Source organism: Lactuca virosa, chromosome 7, assembly GCF_052849685.1.
Source record: "Lactuca virosa cultivar CGN04683 chromosome 7, Lactuca_virosa_CGN04683_v6, whole genome shotgun sequence".
Taxonomy (NCBI): Eukaryota; Viridiplantae; Streptophyta; class Magnoliopsida; order Asterales; family Asteraceae; genus Lactuca; species Lactuca virosa.
Window position 1 is genome coordinate 46253304 of NC_136432.1, and position 26977 is coordinate 46280280.

Here is a 26977-nt window from a genome sequence, read left to right on the forward strand (position 1 = left end):
ACCAAGTATTCCAACTTAACCATAAACCATTTTCCTATATCAATGCTTGGTTTGAGATGCACAATTCTCCAAGATGGTTTTGAAGATTAAAATGACTTTTGTACTAAGTATATTTTTTTATTTAAATTAAGGTACCTTTTTTCTATGTTTGATTTTTTTTTATTTGATTTTTGTTTTAATCTATGTAATATTATATATTATTGAAAATCTAGTGTTTTATTTCATTCAGTTAAATAAAAAATGTATAATTTTCTTAATTAAAAAACAACAAAAATTATTTTCATGATGTGTAGTGGTAGGTATACCAATAAGTGCAAAGTGGTATGATAGTGGTGATGATTATACGCTTAGATGACAACACCTTTTTAGTGGTCAAGTTATGGGTATACCGAATGACCTTAGATGAATGACACAATCATCTACGTTTTTTACACTGTCATCTTGAGGAGATGTAATTAGGAGGGAGACGGTATACAAGGTCCAATAAGGCTGATAATAAATTAATCAATCTCGACAGGTTCTTGGTAAACCACAAGCTTCTTAATACGTTCGGGGATATTGTTGCTTTTGTTCTCCTAAAATAACTTTTGGATAAGTGTCCATTGCCAAAGAATTAGGAGTTGATTTTGGACCAGTTTCATTGAAATTGTTTAATTCCTGACATGAAGATAAAGAGTTTGAGGGGTTAGAGAATTAGTGTTGGAACAACAATTTTAATCTATAGGATTCAAATAAACTAAGCTATATTAAGAGGAAGCTACAAGTTCTCAATGATATTATCAGATGGAGTAAAGAAAAAAAAGAAAAAAAAAGGAGGAAAAGACATGTGTTCCTAGTGAGAAGACAGAGGTGATCAAGATTCTTTTTTATGATGAGACAATATTAGATTTGGGAGGGAAAGACATCAGAGAAAATGGAGATTTTGGATGAGAGATTGTTTATGATCCGGTTACACTTCGATTCTCATCAATGGCTCTTCCAAGGGAGAGGTTAGACCTTCGACGGATTTAAGGCAAGGAGACCTAGTTTCTCATTTCCTCTTGATATCACTAGGTATGAGATTTGTATATTATATGAGTTTATTTAAAAAAATTTATATAAATCATTGTAATTAGACAGTGTAAACTCATGTAAATAGCACATTATATTTAACAAAATAAAGAAGGAATGAACGGATTTACAATAGTCATTGGCATTGCCATTAATGAAAATAATGATGTGGCAATTAAATGAAAATGTAAAATACAAGAAAATGACAACTGGAAATGAAAAATTCTAAAAATCCCAAAAGTTAACATGTGTCAAATTCAATGAGAATGAATTAGCAAAGAATGTTATTGAAGTGGTAAATATCGATAATATGGTGAAAGACCTTACTCATTTGTTCTATGTTGGCAATGCAATATTCATGGAGAAATGGTCGGTCATAAATATTATAGGTTTTGTTAGGCTATTTTGTAATATATATATATATATATATATATATATATATATATATATATATATATATATATATATATATATATATATATATATATATATATATATATAATGAGTATAATGGTAATAAGGGTAGAGTCCATTGAGAGTGGCTCAATTTTTAATCTATGCAAATCTTTTTGTAAAAGTTGATCCTATAAAAAAGGGGGATTGTTTGTTTATTTGTTGAATTTTAAACTAAACAAGAAAGTAATATCTAGTTTGAGTAAAATTCCACTAAAGTGATTCAATAATAAAAAGGTAATAAATATTTTGATTTCAATCACAAGGTGAACTAGTTAGTTTCTCATTATGGTTTATGATGAAATGGTTTTAATTCATTCCAACTTGTCTATGTCAATTCAAAAACATAAATCATCTAAACCCTAAACCCTAAATTGTATTGAAACTAGCTAGAGAAGCTCTTACTTAATAATATGTCTTAATTAAATTCACAATCCAAATAAGCATTTAGTTCATATATTTTAACAAACATTATGATTTAGTAATCACCACGTCTAAAGAAAACCCCAAAACTTAAAAATTCTAGTTTAAAGAACACAAACATATGACAAAAAATAGGGTTGTAAGCAACCACTTAAGATTATTTGTCACTTGTTTGTTTTTAAAATCAAGTACATAATTGATAAAAACAAATAACAATAGTCATTCAAACATTTGAAATCAAAAGCTTGAGTAAAAACATAAGAACAAAAGTTCAAATAAATGTTGCATTCATGGATTTAAACTGAAACCCATAACATATCCAAACATAACTAGTTGTTCAAGGATTTTCACCCAATATTGATCATGGAAAAATTAGCCATACATAGTTTTAAGCAAAATCTAAATTATACCAAACATTCAACCAAAAAATTGCTAAGTTTGTATCCTTAAAAATATCTTCAAAAAACTCAAAATCACTAGAGAAAACTGCTTCAAAACTCTCTTATTCGATCTGAGAAAAAATCACATAACATACCACAAATAACTACCAAATGCAAAATGATGAATCACCCTGATACACTTATAGGGACCGCGTATAGCCTAATACATTTACCTACATGGATCAAGTAGTCCTGATGCACATGTTGACTTCTATTTTTTGTTGCAACCACTTTTCCTTTTCATTGAGATTAGAGCTGATTTATTATTGTCTCATTTATCTCTTTGCACCAACCATTTAGCCTAAATTTTGACACACCCTTATCCAACTATTTTGGCATATTACTTACCTTTTATTAATCCAAGTGATTAAATCTTCAAGTCAACTTCAATTTTATCTAAGAGATAGCCCAACTTTCATCCTTTTGCAAGCCATAGTTTTCTCTTTCTTTTGTCTCCTCCTCTTATCCCAATTTGATCCATAAGCTCATTAGAATCTCCCAAATAGCTCACGTCTTCTAAATAATATGACATTAAGCACAAAAATAGAAAGTACCAAAGTAGTGGTAAATATATTATAGAAACATCTTAATACTTGGAATGATAAAGCAATCTGTAGTAGATTTCATTTAATGATGATAAAATCTATTTTGGCAAGCCTTGGCTCTTATTCGTTTTCTTTTTTCATGGTTGCAATTGACATTCTTAAGAGATAAGAAAGTATTGGTAAGAAATTTTTAGGGAGATGATACTACCGAGCACAAGATTCCATGGATTAACGATGAAGACAACTTGTTTTGGTTTGAGCGTTGGTGTAGTGAGAATTTGTTGAAATACCATTTCCCTAGGATTTTTTTCTTTATATTTATAGGATAAATAGAGTGTTGCTAAGAATTATTCAAATGGATACTATAGTTAGTGTTGGTGAAATGATATTTGGTAAAGATTCAAGAAGAAGGAGTGGTTCTGTTTGTGTAACTTTTTTGGTTGGAACTCATATCGAAAGCAGTAAAAGAGATAGTTGGTGGTGGTTTTGGAAAATAATGTTTCATTTATGGTTCCATCTCTTAAAGTTCACATCGATGGCAAGATAATGGTAAATGACAAGCCAATACTAAATGGTTTGAAGTGGGTTCTGGGTAAAGATAATATATGTAGATAGAAAGTTGAATTAAACAAAGTCCCCACTGAGTCTAATCCTCAAAACAAAGGAATTATTGTTGATAATGTCTTATGCATATTTTGTATGGAAGAGGTGGATGAATTAAATTATTTATTCTTTTCATTTTCATTTATCAAGACTATTTGGTCAATATTAGGGAGATGGTGGTACCAAAATTAGGATAATGTTAGAATTACTATGGGAACTAAAAGACCTCCTTAGCCAAGTAAATTTGTCTAGGGTGCAAAGATGCACTGGATGTTATCTTCTCAAACTATCTCCTGGAGGTTAGCAGGTTGTGTATTGAACTGGTATTTATAAGGCAAGAAAGTGTGTAGGTAAAAGATGTTAGATTGTACTTTTATTGTTGGATCAAGGCTATATGTAAAACTAGTAATGTTGACTAGTTGTTGTGGTTAGTTATTATGTATATGGCGATACACTCTTGGTAATATTTTTTTTTCTAACCTTTGGCTATATGTATTATATATTTTCATTTCTTAAAAAGACACGTTAGTATAAATAGATTCAAAAAAAAGTTATATTTTATCGTGAACGATTAAAAATTCATGATTGCCAACTCGTGATAATTTATATAAGAGATGAATAGATGTTGAAACCTTTTTATGTTCTATTTGTTCAAATACCATAAAAATGATTACTTTTGGTGTTTCTATGGTGACGTCGACTCTTTGGAATACATATTTTTTCTAGTATGGCTTACAAAAGCCATAATTTTCTTCCATCAAAGATATTAGGTTCTTATTTTTCTTAGGTTCAACATCACAGTTTGGTGGCACTTTTAATTGTGACTTTTTGGATATGATATGATAACTAGATAGAAAAAACCATATTGAGATTCCCTTTTTGATGTAGTGTATTCATTTAGGTTGTAGATAGGATAAACAACATCAAGTAGAGTTGTTGTTCTGATTGTTGTACCAATATTTTATGATTTCTCTATTGTAATGTTTATCTTGGTTTAAGTAACTTATTTTTAACTTTAAGTGAATTATTTTTGCTCAAAATCAATCCAATCATAACTTAAGGTTGCATAGAACCAGAGTTCATACTTCTTAGGTGTATGTTAGACGCACTAGCTTCTCCGAGTAGTGTTATCATGAACATCTCAAATTCATCTTGATTCTTATTCGAAAGACTCATTCAAATTATAAAATATGTGATGATGGTATATATTACTAAAATGAATATTTTGTACTAAGCTTGGCTCTTATGTGTTGACAAAAATTAACTTTTTGTCAGTTTGGACCGTCGATCAACAATACCTAGTTGTACCTAGTCAACTCGATTGACCTATCTCTTACAATTTTGAGTTAGTGACCAGCTTGAATGGATTAGTTAGCTTAATAATTTCTAGAAAATGGTTACTTTATATTCAAAAAAAGAGATTAGGAGATGAAGTTTTTTTAATATGAAATTAACATGAAGCATCTTAGTCAATCTATAAGTACATTTCGGCTGGTATAGGCCAACTCAAAATCTAGTAAACGTAAGACGATTCCATGATGACCCATAAGGAAAATCATATAATATAAAGTATATTTAGAGGAATCCATTATCATATACACAAATATATATAATATTATCTTTCATAAGGGGTAACTAAGTCTAATTTGTTCATACCATCTATATGAAAATTAGCAGTTGTCTTAGTTAATAGTTGTGTGTAACTTCATATATGCGACTTTTTCATCATATGGGACCAACTATGCCATAAAAAAGTTATGACTAGAAAAAAAAACCATTTCCCTTTAACCATCGCTACATATACTACAAATACTCCTAGAAAAATAAAGTAAGGAGATCAGGTCTCATCATTCACACCTAAGGACCCGAGGGTGAAACAACACATCTTAAAAGAGAAGAAATGTTAGCACAATATGTTATGAATTTGAATCTTGAAACTAATGAGGTATAACACCTTAACATATGACTCAACCATATTGTAAGAATTGCCTTGTAATTTGGCACTTCCTTTAAAAGTTAATGCTTTAGGAGCCAAAACCGATTCAAGTGAGAAGTTTACCTAAGCTCAATGTTCTTTCCAACAAAGTTAAATTGATTCAATTAGAAATCCTTCAACTCCCTAAGCTGTACATACAAATAGTTTGTTGTTTTAAGCTTTCCCTAAACTAACCCATCTCATGGATTAACTTTATTATGAAACCACTTTTTTGTTATTTAGATAGTTTTAGTACCCCTATAAACTTACGATATAACCTTGATGACGTGTGATATAAAACATATAAGAGATTATAGTACTATGATTACTATAAACTCTTCTAAACTTTATAAATCAACCTTCAAGTCATTCCAATATTTGAAATCTACTCTTCAATATGTGAACTAAATCCTAGATATCCTTTAATCCACCTATATCTAAATTTTTTATTATACTTATAAATTCTCTACTCATTTTGACACTTTTTAGTGAGTTCAAACAGATATACTAACAAATGAATTTGTGTTATCATGCTTTAAGCTTTCATAGGTTTCACTTGATCGAGTACTGACCTACGATGATAACATGACAAAATTCACTCCAACTGATCAACCTCCCGAGTTTGTATAAAATCTCATTTCGTTGGCCCTTTCATTATTAACGATGCACGTTAGTATTCTAAACTTATAATCTGGTTTCATTTGTAGATTATGAGAAAAAGGGACAAAAGAAGGAAATTTAGGGGTGATGAGTATCTATATGAAGGGAGATCGGTTCTTACATTTTATATACTTTTCCTTCTTACACTATAAAGACCATATATGGTAACTTTTATTTCCCAAGTTTTGATAGAGATATCTATCGAGGGGGTCAAATTGGTTTTTTTTTTTTTTTTTTTTTTTTGGGGGGGGAGAGGTTAAAGGTAATGCCTATAATTAGCCTTTGATCATTCTAATGAAGAAAAAGGCATGTTGCATGTATATCATCAACTAAAACTTCTTAAAAATAAATTGAACTCATATGGGATCTCTAAGTGTTTGAGATCTCAAGATTGAAGAGAGATCACACCCTAATGATAAAGAAGGGCACATTTAAAGAAAGAAACAATCAAATTTAATCTAAGAAGTCAAAAGAGCTTCCACACTCTAAAGACTTCCAATATATGTTTAGCAGGGCTTTTAAGACTATATTTACAAACTAAGAAACTAAAATCCTAAATTATTCAAAGACTCTAACTACCACACAACTAATGGTGTTTCTTAATCATAAAGAGACCAAGAAACCAAATAACTCTAATTGAGAATTTGGCTCACACTTCAACAAGTGCTAACCAAAAGGAATCATAAAACTCATAGAATTTAAACCAGCTAATTGAATAAATCAAAATTAAAGTATTAATGAAAAGTCAAAACATCTTTGATGAAAGATTTTTTATAATTTAATACTATTTTTAGGGGAGTTTTAAAAAAAATACCTAAAAAAAACCCTCATGTCACATCTTTCATATCAAACATTTATTTATTTTTTGTTTTTCTATTTACAATATATTAATTAATGTATATGTTATTTCATTTCTTTATTTAAGATAAATAAATAATATAATTATTATAATTTTTATTTTATTTAAATTATTTCACATAATATTATTATTTATGTTTCCTTTTATTTAATTAATTTTTACATTTTGTTCGAATACAATATTTTTTGCAATCTTTTGTTCAAATACATTAACTGTTTTCACATATTTAGTTTGCAATATTTATTTTTGTAATTTAATATATTTTTTGACGTCTTGTTTTATTTGAATACAATCTATATTATTCATTCATACTGCGTTTTTCATAGACTGGTTGTTAAACAATTATACTATAAATTCATATGTTATGCAAAAATCCGATAAACACAGTTCAGATTTATTCCACTACTTTTTTAAAATCTAAATTAGTCGCCTTGTCTCTTATCCAAACGGTTCGGAGTCGATTATAAAAAATTTTAAAAAAAGTTAAAAATGTGTAAGCAGAAGAAGTTTAAAATGCGTGAAAAACGGAATCTAGTATAATATACAGTAAATGAATATTTTTCTAAAAGTTTATTAAAAAAAATACCATTATATATTTTTTTATTAAAATAGAAGTATAATAAATAGTAAATATAAATTTTATGTAAATCTAATTCCTTACGTATGATTTAAATTACATTTTTTTACTAAGTGTTAATTTGTAAATTTAGGTGCCTATCATATTACCTCTTTTACTACATAAATGAGACAAGAAATTCCGGTATAATACATAGTAAATAAATATTTTTCTAAAAGCATATAAAAAAATAATTATATATTTTTTTATTAAAATGGAAGTATAATAAATAGTAAATATAAATTATATGTAAATCTAATTCTTTACGTATGATTTAAATTATCTTTTTTTTCTACAAAATGTTGATTTGTAAATTTACGTGACTTTATATTACCTTTTTTACTATATAAATGGGACAATAAATAGTTATAAAAAAACTCTCTTTATTATCAGTTTTAAAAAATATATAAGTTGAATAGTTGCTACATGCAAAACAAAATATAGGAAAACAAGTTAGATTCTATGATTTGCCAACATTAATATATGTATAATATCTTTTGCACAATGTATAATTTTATAAATTTTAAACCACGGATTTCAATTCTTATATTTCTAGTTTTTAATAAGTTGAAGGATTTAATTTTCTAACTTTTACAAAAAGTTATTTTTTAAAGAAAAGAAAATATAGAAACCATAATATAATAATATAGATATTAAGTAATTAAGTAATAAAAAATAAAACTACTAACAAATAATAATAGAGATATTAATAAAAATAAAAATAAAAAAGAAGTTATATAAGTTAATTATCAGTCAAGTACGCAAAACCAAATAATAAAAACCCTCAAATAGGGTTTTTTTAGCACCATATGTTTTCATTGAGTATTTAATAACATTGGACCCATAGTGTGTTTGTTTTATAAATCAATCTAAATAAATTAAGTGATCAATATATCTTTATGTTTTGTAAATCCAACCATTTTTATTTTAATCATATTTCATTTACCTCAGTAACTATAATTTGGTCTAAGTATTTTTTTTTTATTTCTTTACTGATTAAGTATTTCTATGTAATATTTAACTATTATTTATAAAATATAATTTTATAAAAATTATATAATTTTTATTCACAGTTTTTTTTTTATAACTATAACGCAATTACTTTTCGTATTTGATGTATATAAATAAATATCTAAAATAGTTGAATTTATATATTTATATTAAAATATGATTTTTATTTAATAAAAAAATAACTAATTAAATGAAATATTTTTATAGAATATTTTAAATAACCAAAGAGTTTGTAGTCCGGCAGTATCTAATGTTGTCCTCCTTCCTTAAGGTCGAAAGTTCAGGTCCGTCTTTGAACATATGTGAAATAATTTAAGAATAGTTTAATATATATTTTTGTTTTTAAAAAAAATATTTTAAATAAATAAAAATAAAATATATAAACTTATTAAAAAAGTCAAATTAACAAAATAATAAACTTGATAATAATTTTAAAAGGATGACTCACACATCCCAAGACCAAAGACCCTGTGTTGATTCTTGAATAATATTGAAGGTCATTCTTTTTTGTGGACATATACTTTTTTTATGAATTTGCTTGTTTTCTGAATTTTTAATTTTGATTCTCTTTATCGTCACTATATCTACCAGCGGACTCCAGACATAGGAAATCAGGATAACTTCCTGGGTTTATAAACTTCTCATTTTCTGGAAAAGAATTAAGATATGTACAGCAAACATGTTTACACCACTACTAGAAGCATCCACAACAGAGTCCGCGAAGAGTGTGGTAGTACTGTTTACTGAAATAATCTAGGAAACTGAGTGTAAATACGTTTGGAGGATAAACCTGATCATCCTCCGTAGTCTAGGATTCAATGACGTCGTTTCTCAGCACAAGTGCTCCGTTTCCACTCATTTGAGTGTGGATTCTTATGGAGAGTACAGTAAATGCTGCTGAGGATAGGAGATCATATCCTCCTGGATGAGAAGATTTTAATTTATTTATTTTTAACAATTGCACTAGGTATAGTAGGAGGTTGCTATATAGCGAGCGAAAGACAAATATATTTTTCAAGAAGAGGAAAGTGATGGAAGGAAGGGTGTAGGTGCAAAAGGACATCTGAAAAATATCATTAAGGGAGGATGGTTGGAATATTAAATAGAATGGTGTCAGGATGATAATTTAGGGCCAATTATGATGGTCAAGGGAACACTATATACTGTTTGGAGGATATAACAGCATCATAGAAGAGGGTGTACGCTATAGGCTAGAGCCCATTGCACCTTCCGTTTCCAAATTCTAGCAGTTGAGTTGCTTTTCTTGTACGGCACTTTGCCAGGAGAAGCCAAGCCACTATTTTTGTCGTAACTACATCAGCGTAAATTCAAGTAAAATTAAGATCCTTTTATTAGAATTAATGCATCATATATTAGTACTTATTATTTGTCATTTCTTGATTCAAGAAACCATGTTCAAGTGGGACATGTACATAATTCACAAATAACCCTTAATAGAGTTAGAAACCATGTTCAAGTGGGGGCATATACAATTATACATAATTCACAAATATCCCTGAGGGTGAAAATTTTAAAATATATGTACGTGGACTCTTTACACCAACACTTCCTCTCATAATCTGAAGCTCGATTAGGATAGAAATGGATGTGTTGAACTAAGGGTGCAGGACTACATTGATACTATATATATATATATATATATATATATATATATATATATATATATATATATATATATATATATATATATATATATATATATATAGACACACTAACAACAATGAGATTTTGAAAATTAAATCAATACTTAATTAATTTATTTGCAAGTCATATCATCCGTTGGTGGCTATGGTAGATCCAGAACCAAATCTAACCGGGGTCCAAAAAATACAAAAAGTTATAAAATTCTGAAATTTTAATATATATTTGGGTTTTTAAAGTAAAAAAATACCAATGAAGGTGTTTAATGTAAAAGTGGGTGCCAATGAGGGGTTTTTTTTAGTAAAACTTAGATTTTTGGAGGGCTATTTAGTAGTAAAAATTATGGGGTCCATGCACAAAGGGGCTAGATAGTTGTGGCCGTAAGACATAGTTACACCAAGCTGATAAATTTTCATTTTCATCTCCAACTTCTCTGTGCATATATACGACGAGTCTTGTTCATTGGCTTGGTGTGTTTAATTTTTATTACTTTTTAGTAGTACGTACCCTCTCCATCAGTGCCTCAGTTTATAATATATCTTCTACCATTTGCTTCAATACTTTTGGCACAACACTAAAATGTTTTTACAGTATTCTATATATAGGTTAGTGTTGACTGAAATTTAACCCTGTGACCCGACATGCAATCCCCTTAGATCATGTATTTGTCCTTGTTCATGTTCTATTTTCAGTCACATTTGCATACATGCATGATAACATCAAATACGTCAGGGTTTAATTATTTGCCAATTCATAGTTCACAATTACAACAGAGTGTTTCATCGAACAAAACATGCATGGAGGTTGTCAATAGGAGTAACATTCTGGTATCAGATCTTTTTCGTCTGGGTCCCTTTCAGGATTTCCGCTGTTTTAGCCAATGTCATCCAACTATAGTCTGTAGTTAAAATACATTAGTTTTTCAAAGATGGGTATATATATCAGGTCTATATTTTTATCATATTACATGCCTTTTAATCGTGTTTTTCGTTAAGAGACGACAACTATGCATGATATGTTAATTAAGTATTAAATTAAAACTATAAACGGTTGTTTAGAAACATCAACAATTATCTTTTAGGTTTAAGGGACAATGGTACGTGTTGACTCTTGAGCCGCCTTTTCTTTGAAACGATGAGAACACATGTCATGTTATTGACAAGTCTCAAAGCTATAATCAGTGATTTTGAAGACACATTAAAACTAGCTAATATTACAAAACTTGGGAAGGCCGGTTTAAACAGTGGTTAATTTCCTGTATATTTTTGTATGATTATTCTTTTCCTTGGTGCGTTTGAAATTAAAAATAAACTGGTTATATTGTACGCCAGTCTTTTCGTTTTATAATCAACTTGTCCCCTTACTTTTAAAAATAGACAAGAAAATCGAAAGGCTATATAAATAAAAAGGTAAAAAGGTTATATTACTTTTTGCATGGGAATCCAACTACTTACAGTGCCGATTCAGAAACTTTTTAACGACATTCAAGTCCAATCGTTGCTTTGGTTTAAAAAAGATGGAAATTTTCTAGCCTTAAATATTGATTCGTGTTGCAACTGATGTATTTTCAAGTAATTAATTATTTGTTCGATACTTGATTCTTTCACTATATAATTAACTGTTATTGATATTTATAGAATCAAATGGTTGCCAAATTACCTTTTATAATAGAAAGCAGTATTTACATTTTACACCAAAAGCAAGTCATTGGAACGCAAAAACCAAATGGTTTACCATTTTGGGATACATGTAATATATTGAACAAATTCATGAAAAAAAAGTACAATTGATATTTCATGGCATTAAAGGTATAAAACCAAAGGGTAAAAATCATTTTTTTATGAAGATATACATATATATATATATATATATATATATATATATATATATATATATATATATATATATATATATATATATATATATATATATATGGCTAAGATCATTTGTTACCTACAATTATTGTGTTACTGTATTACTATTGCAATTCTTATTAAAATTAAATATTTGCATTTCTATCCTCCAGTTAGTTCAAAAATGTTTGTATAATAATTATACAATATATATATATATATATATATATATATATATATATATATATATATATATATATATTCTGTAAAAAAATGTGTATTTTTTTAAATACCTAAGATTATAATTACATTTTTTTAAGAGTGGATATTGTCAAAAATATTTTGTATGTAATTTAGTTCTTTTAAAAAAAATTAGAATAAAACTAAAATTAATATGCTATTTTTGAACATTCTTGAAATAACCTGGAGAAATAGACGTGCAAATATGAAATTCTAGTAAAAAGTGCAATAGTAACACGGTAATAATAGTTGTAGCTAACATATATATATATATATATATATATATATATATATATATATATATATATATATATATATATATATATATATATATATATATATATATACACACGATACAATTAAATATAAATATAAATATCAACTAACAACTAACCAAATTTTATTCAAGGAGTGTTTAGCATTGTTTATTTAAAATATTTTAAATTTGTTTCTTATAAAGTGTTTATTAATTTATCCGGTATCAAAACAAAGTTTAATATTCAGTATCAAAAAGTTATATGTTGCTGAGTCATTTTTTGTATAACAAAAAACTACTTATGAGTATAAGGAAGAAGTAACTTATGAAAAAATCCTAATTTAAATCAATAAATGATTTTAATAAACACATATCCAAACACTAAAAATAACTATCGGTGTCAAACTGTAATAAGCTACTAAGTTCAAATAAATAAGTATTCTCAAACACCCCACATTCAATTAAATTGCAAATTACATAATAGAAGATACGGTTTTTAACCAAACAACATGAAATTTTTACTTATAGATGTCAATGAAGAATACGAAGCAATCATAAAAACTAATGATGTTGGATATGCTCTCAACCCAAACATGCATGTCAGGCGTTAATTTTCTTATGGATCCATAAGTTTAGGTATCATCTAAACACCAGTTGTAACGTTCTTAAAATCATAGTGAACATTTTGAAATTCTAACGAAATTAAAAGTCATTTTCATAAAGTCAAACATCATCAAAGTATTTGTTCCACAACATAAATCTAAAATCAGAGTATCTCATCAAAACATTTCTCAAAATTATGAAGACAGTTGAAGAGTGTATACAGTTACGTCTTTGTTTTTTCTCGATCTTCTGAAGTACCTAAAACATTTAAATCCACAACTACAAACCAAAACTTAGTGCGTTCCATAAAATACATCACACAACAATACACAAACAATGCATGCACACAATATCCTTCAACGCAAGGTTGGTTCACCCCTTTGGCGTACAACATCAAGTTGGTCCGCCCCCTTTGGACTGCATCATTAAGCTGGTCGGGCTGAATACCTTGGTCTTCAGCACACAACTGGTATGCCCTTAACCCATTCATAATATATCGATATATATATATATATATATATATATATATATATATATATATATATATATATATATATATATATATATATATATATATATATATATATATATATATATATATATATATATATATATATATAAACAGACAACCACCTGACAAGCAGCCACAAGTAATTATTAAACAAATCTACCTGCTTAACAATTCACTACAACATACTAACATCATGTCATACAAAGGTTCCATATTGTAGTATAAAGTATAGTGGGAAGACTCATCTTACAAACAGTCAGACAATCACAAGAGCTCGCAGAATGTGAAAGCTGAAACAACCCACCTAAACATATAATCAAGAGTCAAACCTCAACCTACAACCTAAAACCCTAAAGTTTAACCCCAGGTCAAACTTGGTGAAAAAGTCAACAAGGTCAATTTCTGGCAGAAAAGTATGTCATGCCCTCTTCAGGGTGCCCAACGCCCACAAAAGGACAAAACAGTCGATATTTCTTGGACAAAACAAGCTTGCACTAGAAACCCTAAAAACTATGTCGCATTGGGAAGGAGCGCTACACGCTCATGCTTATTCTAAAGGGTAAAATGACTTAATCCATTAAGTCAATTCTTCAAATTTCCAAATCTGGACCTTTACCAGTTCCTAATGGATAGAGTTTCCAACTTTATCTATTAATATACTCTAAATAATGAAGATCTAAACTTTCAACCTCTATATAACTTGAAAAGCTACCACAACTTGCATGACTAAGAGATCAAACACCAAATACTAACTTTCCAGGTCTAAATGGTCCAAAGAACAACTCTTAATGCTCAAAAGGAGCTGGAGTCATCACAACTCTAAACTTACCACTAAAATAGGACCAAAAAGCATAATAATGGACAAATAACATGATCAATTAAATTAGGAGTAAAGGTGAATCTTTTTACTCACAATAGTCAAGAAAAGGTGTGAACTTGATGGATCTAATCTTATTATTCACTTCAATACTCCAAAGGAAAACTTAATCTTCAAGCTTCAAACACCAAACAATGAAAGATAAGATCTTTAAGGTAGATTCAAGGTAAAAAAAATTAGAGGAAGAGGGCTAGGGTTTCTAAAAACTCATTCAAGGGTTGATAGGGGCTATAAATGATCAACCCTGGGGCTTAAGTAGTTTGAAATAGAAAGAAAAACCTAAAAAATCTATCAAGCCCATGGACCGGGGGGGGGGGGGGGGGGCTCCATTAAAAAGCGCTCTGTGCCTACTGAGCCGAAACCTGCCCAATTCAAAAGTCAAGTCTGAATTCGTCCAAGGCCACACAAATTAAACCCAAATTAAAAATACATACCGGGAATAGGATGTTACAATTCTCCACTACTTGAATTAGATTTCATCCTCAAAACCCGCAGCAATGAACAATTTTGGGTATTGTATACGTATTTCCTCCTCGGGATCCTAGGTCCGCTTAGAACCTCTCCGTTACTGCCAGCCTGCAACTTCACCTTCACTAAAGTCACCTCCTTGTTGCACAAAACATTTTTCGTCTTCCTATCTTAAAGTGTTATCGGTCTCTCCACATAGTTCATATCATCATCAACCTAAATTTCATCTGACGACACCACTGTTGAAACGTATGCTAAACACTTTTGCAGCTGCGAGTAGGGATGGCAATGGGTACGGGTATATCGGGTTTCATGTTCCCCATCCCCATACCCGAATCCCCATCCCCATACCCATACCTGAACCCATCCCCATCGGGGATTAAAAATCCATCCCCATCCCCATCCCCAATGGGGAACGGGGATCCCCAGCGGGTAATCGGGGAATTTTCCCCATTATAAGGTTTTGAAAGTTTATGAAAAAATAAGTCATAGCTATATATTAACAAACAAAAAATAATATAAAGCACTTCAATCATCGAATGTATTCAAAAATGAACAATAACATTCAAGTTTACAAATTAAACTACTTTTTTGCAACTAAAAAAAACATAAACATAAAAAGTCATCCAAAAAGTAGTCAAACATCGCCTATCATCCAAACAATAACAATAAAGTTCACCAAATTCCAATTCCAACTTTCGCATTGAACCATCATTTATCATATATTCACCTACCAACAAAACAAAGACAAAGTATAAACAAATGTATGAAACAAAAAACTTTAATTTAATCGATTATAATCATGAAAAAATTGTTTCATTATTACCATCAAGTTTCACTATCCATGTCGTAATCATCAAAAATAGTTGCATGATTATCCGAGGTAAATTGCACACCTTCATCTAAATAGAACAAAAAAATTAGTAAATTAAAAACAAATAGAAATAATAACAAATTGATCCCAAGCAATGTTTTTTTTTTTGTCTTTTGTTTGGAGGATTTACCTCATCTGATTGAAGTGCTTCTTCAAAGGAAGGAACATTTGGACTTGTATTATCAGGTTCAACATCAAAATTTGTAGAACCAATTGGTGTTGAAGGTTGTTCACTCCCTGAGTCAATCTTTACCATAGCGAATTACAAGTTTGATTAAGGAATAAAAAAAAAACCCTATTGACTATTTGACTTAGTTTCACAATTCACAGTGAGGTGAGTCGGCGACGCATTACAAGATTTTTGAATTGATTAAAAATATAACATAAATGAATTTACACTTGACAGAAGGTTGATTGAATTTACACTTGACGTAAATGAATTTTCACTTTCACAATTTAAATTACGTATAACATTTTTGAATTGATTAAAAATATAACATAAATGAATTATATATATATATATATATATATATATATATATATATATATATATATATATATATATATATATATATATATATATATATTTCGGGTACCCATCGGGTACGGTTTCGGGTACGGGTATGGATACCCGATAGGTAGAACCATCCCCGTCCCATCCCCGTTTTTTGCATTGAGGTAATACCCGTACCCGTACCCATCCCCGATCAATTCGGGGATTTACCCGGCCAATTCGGGTTCGGGTTCCGGGTACCCATCGGGTACGGGTTTTTTTGCCATCTCTAGCTGTGAGACATGGACACTGTTATGAATCCGTCTAAGCTCCTCTAGTAGATTTAATCGATACGCCAGCTTGCCTACCCTAGAAATCACTCGAAATGGTCTGATGAATCTGGAGCCCAGCTTGCCTCGCTTTCTAAAACGAATAACACCCTTCCAGGGAGACACCTTTAGTAGTATCATATCCCCGACCTGGAACTCCAACTCCGAACCACGTCTGTCCGCATAACTCTTTTGCCGACTTTATGTTGTCTACAACTTCTGTCTTACTTGTTGGTTGAGAGTTGTCATCTTGAGCACTACCTATGTGTTACCCATGACCCTCTGTCCAACTTCTCCCTAACAAATAAGGGTCTGACACTTCCTCCCATAGAGAAGCTCGAAGGGAGGCACTCCAATTCCGGAATGGTAGTTGTTGTTATGTGCGAACTCCGACAAAGGAAGGTAGGTATCCCAACTCTCACTAAATTCGATAAGCAGTACTGAAGTATAACTGAGTGCCCAACTCATCATAGAACCTTTTCCAATATCTGGAAGTAAATCGAACATCTTGATATGAAACTATAGAAGTCAGCACACTGTAAAAAGAAACCACATCTCGAACATATATGTCACCCGATTTCTCGACCGAAGAGATCTCCTGGAGAGGAAGGAAGTGTGTAATCTTGGTCAAACAGTCAAAGATAACCCCAAATAGTATCAAACCCCCTAACAGTTTTTGGTAGCTTCATAATGAAATCCATGGTAATCTTCTCTCATTTTCATAATGTGATCTCCAAAGGCTACAACTTTCCATGAGGGCGCTGACGCTCAATCTTGACTTTTCGATAAGTCAAGCACCACACCACATACCAAGTTATATCTATCTTCATACACGTCCACCAATACTTGTGCCTTAGATCGTGGTACATCTTCTTCACGTCCGGATAGATCAAAACTTTGATTTGTGAGCCTCCTCCATCAATTTCTGTCGGGACCCATCCGAATAAGGTACCCAAATCCTACCATGTAGAGTCAATAGCCCCCAACTGTCAATGTAAAATGCAGAAACCTGACCAACCACCCTTTCATTCTTCCAGTTCTCTTCCTTAATTTCCTTAATTTGTGCTTCCTTAATCGTATAAAAAATCGGAATTACAATGGTCATACTCAAAAAATGGTCTCGAATCGGTGCACTAGTCGTCTTGTGACTCAAGGCATCGGCCACCATGTTGGCCATCCCCGGATGGTATAAAATCTCATAGTTAAAATCATTCACCACGTCCAGCCATCTACGTTGTCTCATATTCAGATTTGACTGAAATAGCAAGTCATTGGAACGCAAAAACCAAATGGTTTACCATTTTGGGATACATGTAATATATTGAACAAATTCATGAAAAAAAAGTACAATTGATATTTCATGGCATTAAAGGTATAAAACCAAAGGGTAAAAATCATTTTTTTATGAAGATATACATATATATATATATATATATATATATATATATATATATATATATATATATATGTTAGCTACAACTATTATTACCGTGTTACTATTGCACTTTTTACTAGAATTTCATATTTGCACGTCTATTTCTCCAGGTTTGACTGGTCCATCAAGTAAATCAAACTCTTGTGATCTATGTAGATGGTACAACGGACCCCATAAAGATAATATCACCAAATCTTGAGGGCAAAGACCATCGCCCCCATCTAATCGCAAGTAGGATATTTAGCCTCATGAGGCTTCAGTTGCCTAGAAGCATAAGTAATAACTCTATGATGCTTCATAAGTACCGCTGCTATTCCTGGAATCGAAGCATCACAATATACCATAAAATCCTCGACACCCTCTGGAAGGGTCAACACTGGAGCCTCATATAACTTCTGCCTCAAAATCTCAAATATTGCCTGCTGCTCAACCCCCCACTGGAAAATAATACTCTTCTTTGTTAGGCGGGTGAGGGGAACAACAATCTTGGAGAAATCCTGAATAAACTTCCTGCAATAACCAGCTAAACCAAGGAAACTTCAAATCTTAATTGGACACTTCAGAACTTCCCACTGCATCACTGCCTCAATATGGCCGGATCGAACAAAATTTCGTCTTGATTGACGAGGTGTCCCAAAAACTAAACCTCGAGCAACTAAAACTTGCACTTGGAGAATTTGACATACAACCTCTCCGTCCTCAAAACCCCAATAATCTCCCGAATGTGCACTTAATGTTTCTCCTTGGTCTTGGAATAGACCAAAATACCAGCGATAAACACGATAACTAACCGGTCAAGCATTGGTCTACACACCTAGTTCCTCAAATCTATGAACGTTTTCGTTGCATTGGTGAGCCCAAATGGCATCAACCCGAACTTGTAATGACTATAATAATTCTTAAATGTCGTATTCTCAATGTCTTCCTCTCTAACCCTCATCTAATGGTAACCCGACCTCAGATCGATCTTGTAAAACCAAGATGCACCCTGTAGAAAATCAAGAAGGTTATCAATTATTGGAACTGGATAATAATTCTTCCATGTTAGCTTGTTCAAATCCATGTAGTCTATGCGCATCCGATGCAAATCATCCTTCTTCTTGACAAACAAGATCGGCGATCCCCAATGCGAACTGCTCAATCGGATAAACTCTATGCCTAAAAGCTCTTGAAGCTGAGAGGACACCTCCTTCATCTTATCTCAGGTGGTGTGAGGCGATATGGCGCCTTTGCAATCGGGGCTGCACCAGGGATCAAATCGATCCTAAACTCGAGCTGCCTCTTCGGAGGCACACCAGGAAAATCCTCTGGGAAAACATCAGGAAAATCGCAAACCACTATTACATCATATGCATAACACTTCTTCTCTTCTCAACTATATAAGTCAAATATCCCGTACAACCATGTTGATTTTACCTCCTAGCTATCGCGATAGAGTAGAAAGTCGAACCCAGTCTAGTACATTCGTCGTAGATGTTCAGCTCTCTCCTAATTGGGGTACGAACTACCACTAACTGTCGCTCGCAATCAATTTGAGCCCCAAATAAGTTCAACCAATCGATAACCATGATCACACAAACATCCCTCATAGGAATAGGAACCAGGTGAATCGGATAATGCTTCCCGAATATTTCCAAAACACAGTCCCAAAAAACACTCAAAACGGAAACTTTATGTTCTTCGGCAATGGAAACTCGCAACGGAAACTTCAACTTCCCAAGAACTACATCAAAGCTCTTACTGAATGACAATGATACAAATGACCGACTCACTTCGAAGAACACTAAAGCATGAAATGAATTCATACGAAATGTAACTAAGCAGAAACATAAACATAAACATGCAGAGAATAACTTAACGGGAAAATAAATAGACACATACCAGTAACGACATCAGGCGCCACCCTGGTCTCCTCCGCTGTCAGCTGATAAGCACGGACCCTAGGATTCATCTCTCCCATGGCGATCATCCGTGATCAACAATGTCGTTGGAGCCGGTGCCTGCACTGGTCTTGTGGCAAGCAATGGATATTTGGCCTTCACATGGACCATCTGATCATAATAGTAGCAGACTAACATAATCTACTATAAATCTCTCACATAATGGATATCCTTGCCGTACCTGTGGCACCCAGTCCCCACTAAACAAGACCCCTCATGAACCTTCCCGCACTTGCTGCAAGTGCAAACATTCTGGCCTCCCGATCGAGAATTAGCGGGATTGAACTACTTAGTTGTAGGTTATGTCTGAACTGGGGTCTACATATTCTCCTTCCTATGAGTCTCTAGCTCTATTTCCCTCATCAGGGCATGTTACTACAAGTTTGCTAAGTTTCGTTATTGGGTGTTCTCCATGAACTCATTGATATCAGTCTTAAGCATGCTTAAGTATCGGGACATCTACACCTACTCCGAGGCCGCAGACTCAAGGAAAAAATACGGTCCTCTCAGTGAACATCTTGGTGATCTCCGTCACTTACTCTGTCGTCTACTTGAGCGATATATACTCTTATGTTAACTGCTATCTCCATCAATAGGCATACTCTGTCCGGGACATCTCTGAGAATTACTCCCAAGTCACTACAGCTTGCTCCATAATAGAAAATGTTTGAGTCGCAAGCTTCCATCAATCCTTTGCTCCCAAGCGAAGAAGGTTCAATGAAAATCGGGCCTTCAGGTTCTTCAGACAAGAACATGTATAGAAATACCCCTCCACATAGATCCACTTCATAGCAATAATTGAGTCCTTGAACCCGTCAAACTCTAGTGGTTTCGTGTTACCAAACTCCTTGTATTGCATCGATCCACCCCTTTGTGGTCCTGCAGCAGCGACAAAGGCAGTGGTCGTGGAAGCATCAACGACATCAACATAACGCTCATGAAATATGACTATCAGTTGGGTCTTGATAGACCCGAACATCTTTGGTATCGCCTATCCGATGATCGAAGTCACCTCGGTGACAATCAACTCGCGAATCTCTACATCACTCATCCTTAGCCCTTCCTAGCTACTAGTTCCCGAACCTAAACCTTTGGTAATCACCATCTTGAAAATATATAAAGGAGACATATCAAAAATCAGGTTATTGCTAAAAGACTATTTACTCATATACAAATTCCTTAGAATTATTTGACTTTTCCTGACACTCGTAGAGATCCTATAGGCTCACGACTTGTTTTCATTTCACCGTCAACTCCTCATGCATACATATGAACGATTCATATGACCAAACAACCAATCATACAGAGACTATACTCTTCCGCACATATAACTCTCCTCTAGAAGTTCTTATATCATATCATACATGGATATATATATATATATATATATATATATATATATATATATATATATATAGTAATACATAATATAGTGAGATAAGTCACCTAGACAATTACTCGAGTGGCTATCAGCTATCCAACCAGCGATCCAACTGGTAGACAATTCGTCTAACAAGTATTAAGCTATAATACCATAACTTATTAATATATATGACATTCTACTAAAAGTTAGATACTTCAGTAATCACAATGAATACTTCAACTTCTATCTGATAGGGAATGACCAGGTAAGATCATAGTCGAGGTAGGATTCGTTTAGTATACAAAGTATATTGTTTGGTAAATCCATTATAAACATCTCACTAGTTCTAGCGTAGACATCACTCCCGTAAGTAGATTATTCAGTATTATAACTGAAATTACTAATAATTCTTATTTATAGGTCCATAATAATGTCTATGAACATAAATAGAAGTTACACTTTAAAAGTAGTAAGTAGAACTCAACTTATAGGTTTTCTAGTGAAAAGTCGGAAAGTCACGAGCATAACTTAGACTCTGAATACTTCATTTCGTCGGGCCTTCCAGTTCCATAACGCTTCAGTAAAATGTTCGAGACTCAGAGATTTGGGTCCCGGGGGTTCGGGAGAGATTTGAGAGAAAAATATTCAGCGGAATGAGCAAGGAATGATGGAGTGTTCGGCGAGGTATTTCTAGGCATTTTGATTGGAAGGTGCATCGCGCCCTTCTTCTAGGCATGTCGCGCCTTGACGTAGATAGCAAGGGTTCGCTTTTGGCGTGACATATGTCGCGATGTGGGTGGTGCTCTATCGTCTTTAGCAATTAAATTTCATAATCTTCGAAAAATCATATCTTTCGCGTACGAGCTCCGTTTTTGACATTCTTTATGTCCCCAGTTTCGTATCAACGAGTAATAGAACTTTCATATAGACTTCGTCAGCTACTTTGCATTCTATTTTTATTTTATATTCTATAAGAGTTACACTGTATAAGACCTTGCGAAATTTATAACTACTTCATACGAGCATCGTTCTCAACGTTCTCTATATCGACAGATTTGTATTTACGAGGACATTAACTTTCATTTAGATTATTTTGGTTAATAATCAACCGATTTTCATTTCGATTTCTATCGCATTCTACTATACTGTGTCAATGTGAGACTTTAAAATATCATAACCTCTCCATACGAAGTTAGATTTAGGCATTCTTTATATTAATGGTTTCGTATTGACGTCTACTACCACTTTCATGATGATTACTTTGGCTAAAAAGTAATATAATTATATTTCAAAATTTATAAACAAATGTTTATATTGAATTCTATTGTAAATTGAAAACGGGGTGTTACTGATGGGTTTTGAGCATTCTAAACTTCCTAAGTGTACATGCAACCCTAATAACCTTGGATCTATGTTTGTCTTGTTGTTGATTATGATCCTTGAAACCTTGTGAGCCTAGCACCCCAAGTGTGATGCCTCAAATGCTTCACACAACACCAAATGCAAAGGAGTAAACTTTGAGAGAATCTTACACTTGCAAAATCGGCTCTAGCCCTCTTGTTTCTTAGTGTTGCCGATTTTGGTGGAGAACATGTTGCTTATATAGTGTGTCACATCTAGGGTTACACCATGTAAACCCTAATGTGGCATGACTCTTCATTTCCATGACCCATGGGTTTGTAAATCCCATGGAGCCTCCATGGAGCATCCTATGGGTGGAACCCAACTTGATAATCCATGGAGCCTCTTAGCCCACTATATAAGATATGGAAGATTTACATAATCTACCCATATATTTAATTAGTTATCTTTTGATCACTTAATTAATTCTAAATTAATTCTTGATCAAACTAATTAAATAATATTATTAATATATTAGAACTTATAATATATTAATAAACCATAAGTGTTATTTCTCTCATTTTAGTTTATCCAATTGCATGGTGCCATGCAACCCAAATGGACCATGCCGGGTCGGGTCAAGTACATACCAGAAATAGTTATGGACTTATACACCTTATCCAACAGTTACAACTCTCACCTACTTAAAAATATTTTTTCCATGAAATCCTACTCATTTTGCACCTTAAAATAATGCCTAAACACCATCTTATTGGGGTTCTCGAGGTCAACTCGGGATCTAGACAACGTTGTCGCATCGATTTTACCCTATGTACTTATTTAACCGTAGAACTTTGTTTTCTACCTTAGACCTATCTACCAACTCCTTGAGAAGCCTCTCGAAATAGGGAACTACACGGTTTAAACTTCCAAAATTTGTACCCTCTACTGACGATCGCCTATTATAAAGTGAGTACTTTAGGGAAATCTATTTATAATAACTGAACAAAATTCACCTTCCAGAGTATGTCCTTAGAAAGGGCTTATGGTATATAGTTCTGACTTCATATACAAATGACATCTTTCTATGGCATACCCTTAAAACACACACAACCCTAGATTGCAAGTGGTCTTTATACTTAGTTCAGGCGTTCCAATATTTGGGAATTTAACCAAGCTTACTAATGCAAGCTTACTGGTTCGAAATTCCAAGAACCAATACTCTAATTGTGAGGGGCTAATGATAAGGCTCGCCTATCTTCCAAATTACTAGATTATAGTGAATACTAGGTTACCAATAGCCTTCTCGCAAGGTTCTAACTACTCCATATGTATCAAAACATAACTGACGCTCAATAAAATTGCACACACATACATTCTCTATATGTCATGATACTATTGAACTACTGGTACTTTCGATACAAGACCGTTTTTGTCAGCATCCCCCATTGGGTCTGAAGACTCACGATCAACCCCTTGGTGAGTTTGTAGGCTCGCAACTGTCACCCCAACATCCTGAAGGAACCCATGATGACCTCTTGACATCTACCTAACACAAAATGCCTTTTCTACTTAGCCTCTTGAGGCTGCAATTGATCTGAGGCCCTTAACCCATGCAGCACGGATGCTCAACTCTAATCGTCGCCCTATATTAACCTACAAGTGTCTTAAATGAATTCATAGAAGCCAACTTTTATTAAACTTAATAAAAACCTTCTATATTGAAGGTTAAACCTTTTTCCATCAGAGGTAGATATCCCTACTTAAGTTTGTCCTTCGATCTCTTGGTTCTTATTTCTTCTCATCCTTCAAGGATGCTAAAAAGGTGATTCATATCCTTAAAGGACTTAGAAGGGATTTCGTTTGGAGAGGTCAAGGGGATAAAAAAAATGCGACATGGGTTAAATGACATCACCTCTTTATAACAAATCTGAAGAAATCTATTTATGGTTGGATTTGTTTATGTTTTTTCATGGCTACATTCATAACCAGTTTAATAAGTATATTTACTTAAAGGAATTATCTAATGGCTTGTACATATATATATATATATATATATATATATATATATATATATATATATATATATATATATATATGTGTGTGTGTGTGTGTGTGTAGCTATACGTGGATGATTTGATTATTTAAGCCAAGAACATGGCTAAAACTATTGACTTGAAGGTGATACTAGAAAGTGAGTTTGTAATGAAGGATTTGGGAGCTGCAAAGAAGATATTAGAGATAGAGATTTTGAAAAATATAAGAGCAATGATGTTTTACATTTCTCAAAAGATCTACATTGAGAAAGTCTTGCAATTGTTTCATATAGATCAATCTAAACCCGTTGGAACTCCTTTGATAGCACACTTTAAACTTAATCGAAGCAGTATACCGACTACAGTTAACAGAAGAGATCATATGAGTAGGATTCTATATTCTAATAATGTTGGAAGTCTTATGTATGTTATGATTTGTATTATATCTGATCTGGCTCATGTTGTTAGTGTGGCAAGAAGTTTTATAACTAATCCGAGAAAAGCTCACTAGAAAGCGGTTCAAGTGGATTATGTGATACTTGAAGGGAGCGACTAATATGTTTCCGGTGTATGGTGCTAACATTTGAAATAATGATTGCTTTCGATATGAAAAATCGGACCATGGTGGTGACCATGGTGTGTGTGTGTGTGTGTTTCTATTCAAAGATAGATACCAAGGAGAATCCAACTAATATGTTGAAAAATTCATTACCTATGAAGAATTTGAAACTCTACTCGGAATTAGTAGATGTTGGTAGAGTTAAGTCCCTACGGGGAAAATTGGGAGGAGAGAGAGAGAGAGAGAGGGGGGAGAGGGAGAGGGAGAGGGAGAGAGAGAGAGAGAGAGAGAGAGAGAGAGATGTTTTCTATGAAAATTATGTTCAACATATTTTTTTAAAAATTAATATTTCTTAAAATTAAAAATAAATACTTCAAAAACTTGTTCTTGAAAAATTATTTTTACAAAGTCACTAGTATATTCAGTATAAGTTTTCTATGAATTGGTTCGAGTATAGTGAATAAAGGATATTTGAAGATGTTTTCTATGAAAATTATTCGAGTATAGTTTTCTATGAAAATTATTCGAGTATAGTTTTCTATGAACTACTTCATCGATCTGTAGATGTTTTGTGTTTCCTTAAATCATGTATTTGTCAAATCTATGCTCTGAGGTTCTCCAATTGAGCTGTTGTAAGTTTTAGTGGTGTTACGACTAAAGCCTAGTAAGTTTAGTATGCTGGTTATGGTTATTGTTCTGACTTATTACCGACTACAGATAGTATTGATATAAAATTTCAACAAATACAATTCTTTATTTGGGATATCATGCATCCATCTAGCACAATGTTTTAATAAAATATTTCATAAAGCATTAATATGCTCCTAACATCATTTTTTATTCATATATGCAGGAAGGTACATTGATATGATGATCAAGATTACAGAGGTGGAAGCTCTTAGCTTCGATCTAGAATGCAAGTAGAGGCTTCTCTCCAGGTATAAATTATAAGAAGAGACATTATAGTTGGGGTATACGTTTCAGATAATAAAAAAATATGTTATAGCACATTATGTATTGTTAGTTTAATTACAATAGACCAAGGACCTTATTTCATTAAGGGAAGAAAGTGTAAATTGCACTGGTGATCGATCTTTTGCCATCTTTATATCCCTTCCCTCTTCGTATAAGTAAAGCACATAAATTCATTTGGTTTGGGCATTTTAATTATCAACACTTGCTAGATAAGAACAACCATGTAAGCATATTAGAGATGATTGGATATAGGTTTGTTGATGCATGATGTTCATGTGTCCGTGTGTCTATGTTGAAGTTTATAAGAGAAAAAAAGACATGAATAGCTTAATAACTAATTAGGGTTTCAAATGACTAAAACAGTTTAGCGGTTGAACTATAAGCATAGATTGTCAATGGCAAGTTAAAGAGAGAGGGTGTTGTTTTAGCCCTCCCTCCAATCTGTGCAACTCAAATGTGACTGAACATAAAAAACAGGTATGCTCTTGTTGCTGTTGTACAAGAGAGAAAATAAGGAAGAAATATAA

The 26977-nt window shown here is 32.3% G+C and overlaps 1 pseudogene across 3 annotated transcripts in view; it reads left to right on the plus strand.

Moving 5' to 3' along the window:
• Nucleotides 1-26636, plus strand: part of LOC145125258 (protein LIGHT-DEPENDENT SHORT HYPOCOTYLS 10 pseudogene) — a 29914-nt pseudogene extending 3278 nt beyond the window's left edge. The window contains exons 2-3 of one of the 3 annotated variants that reach the window (XR_013715901.1): nucleotides 6030-6158; nucleotides 26329-26636. The product of XR_013715901.1 is annotated as a protein LIGHT-DEPENDENT SHORT HYPOCOTYLS 10 pseudogene, transcript variant X2 (transcript). Of the gene's footprint in view, nucleotides 1-6029; nucleotides 6159-6196; nucleotides 6678-26328 lie in introns of those variants that run through there. The other 2 variants (XR_013715902.1, XR_013715900.1) reach the window with 2 other exon arrangements.
• The last annotated feature ends 341 nt before the right edge of the window (nucleotides 26637-26977 follow it).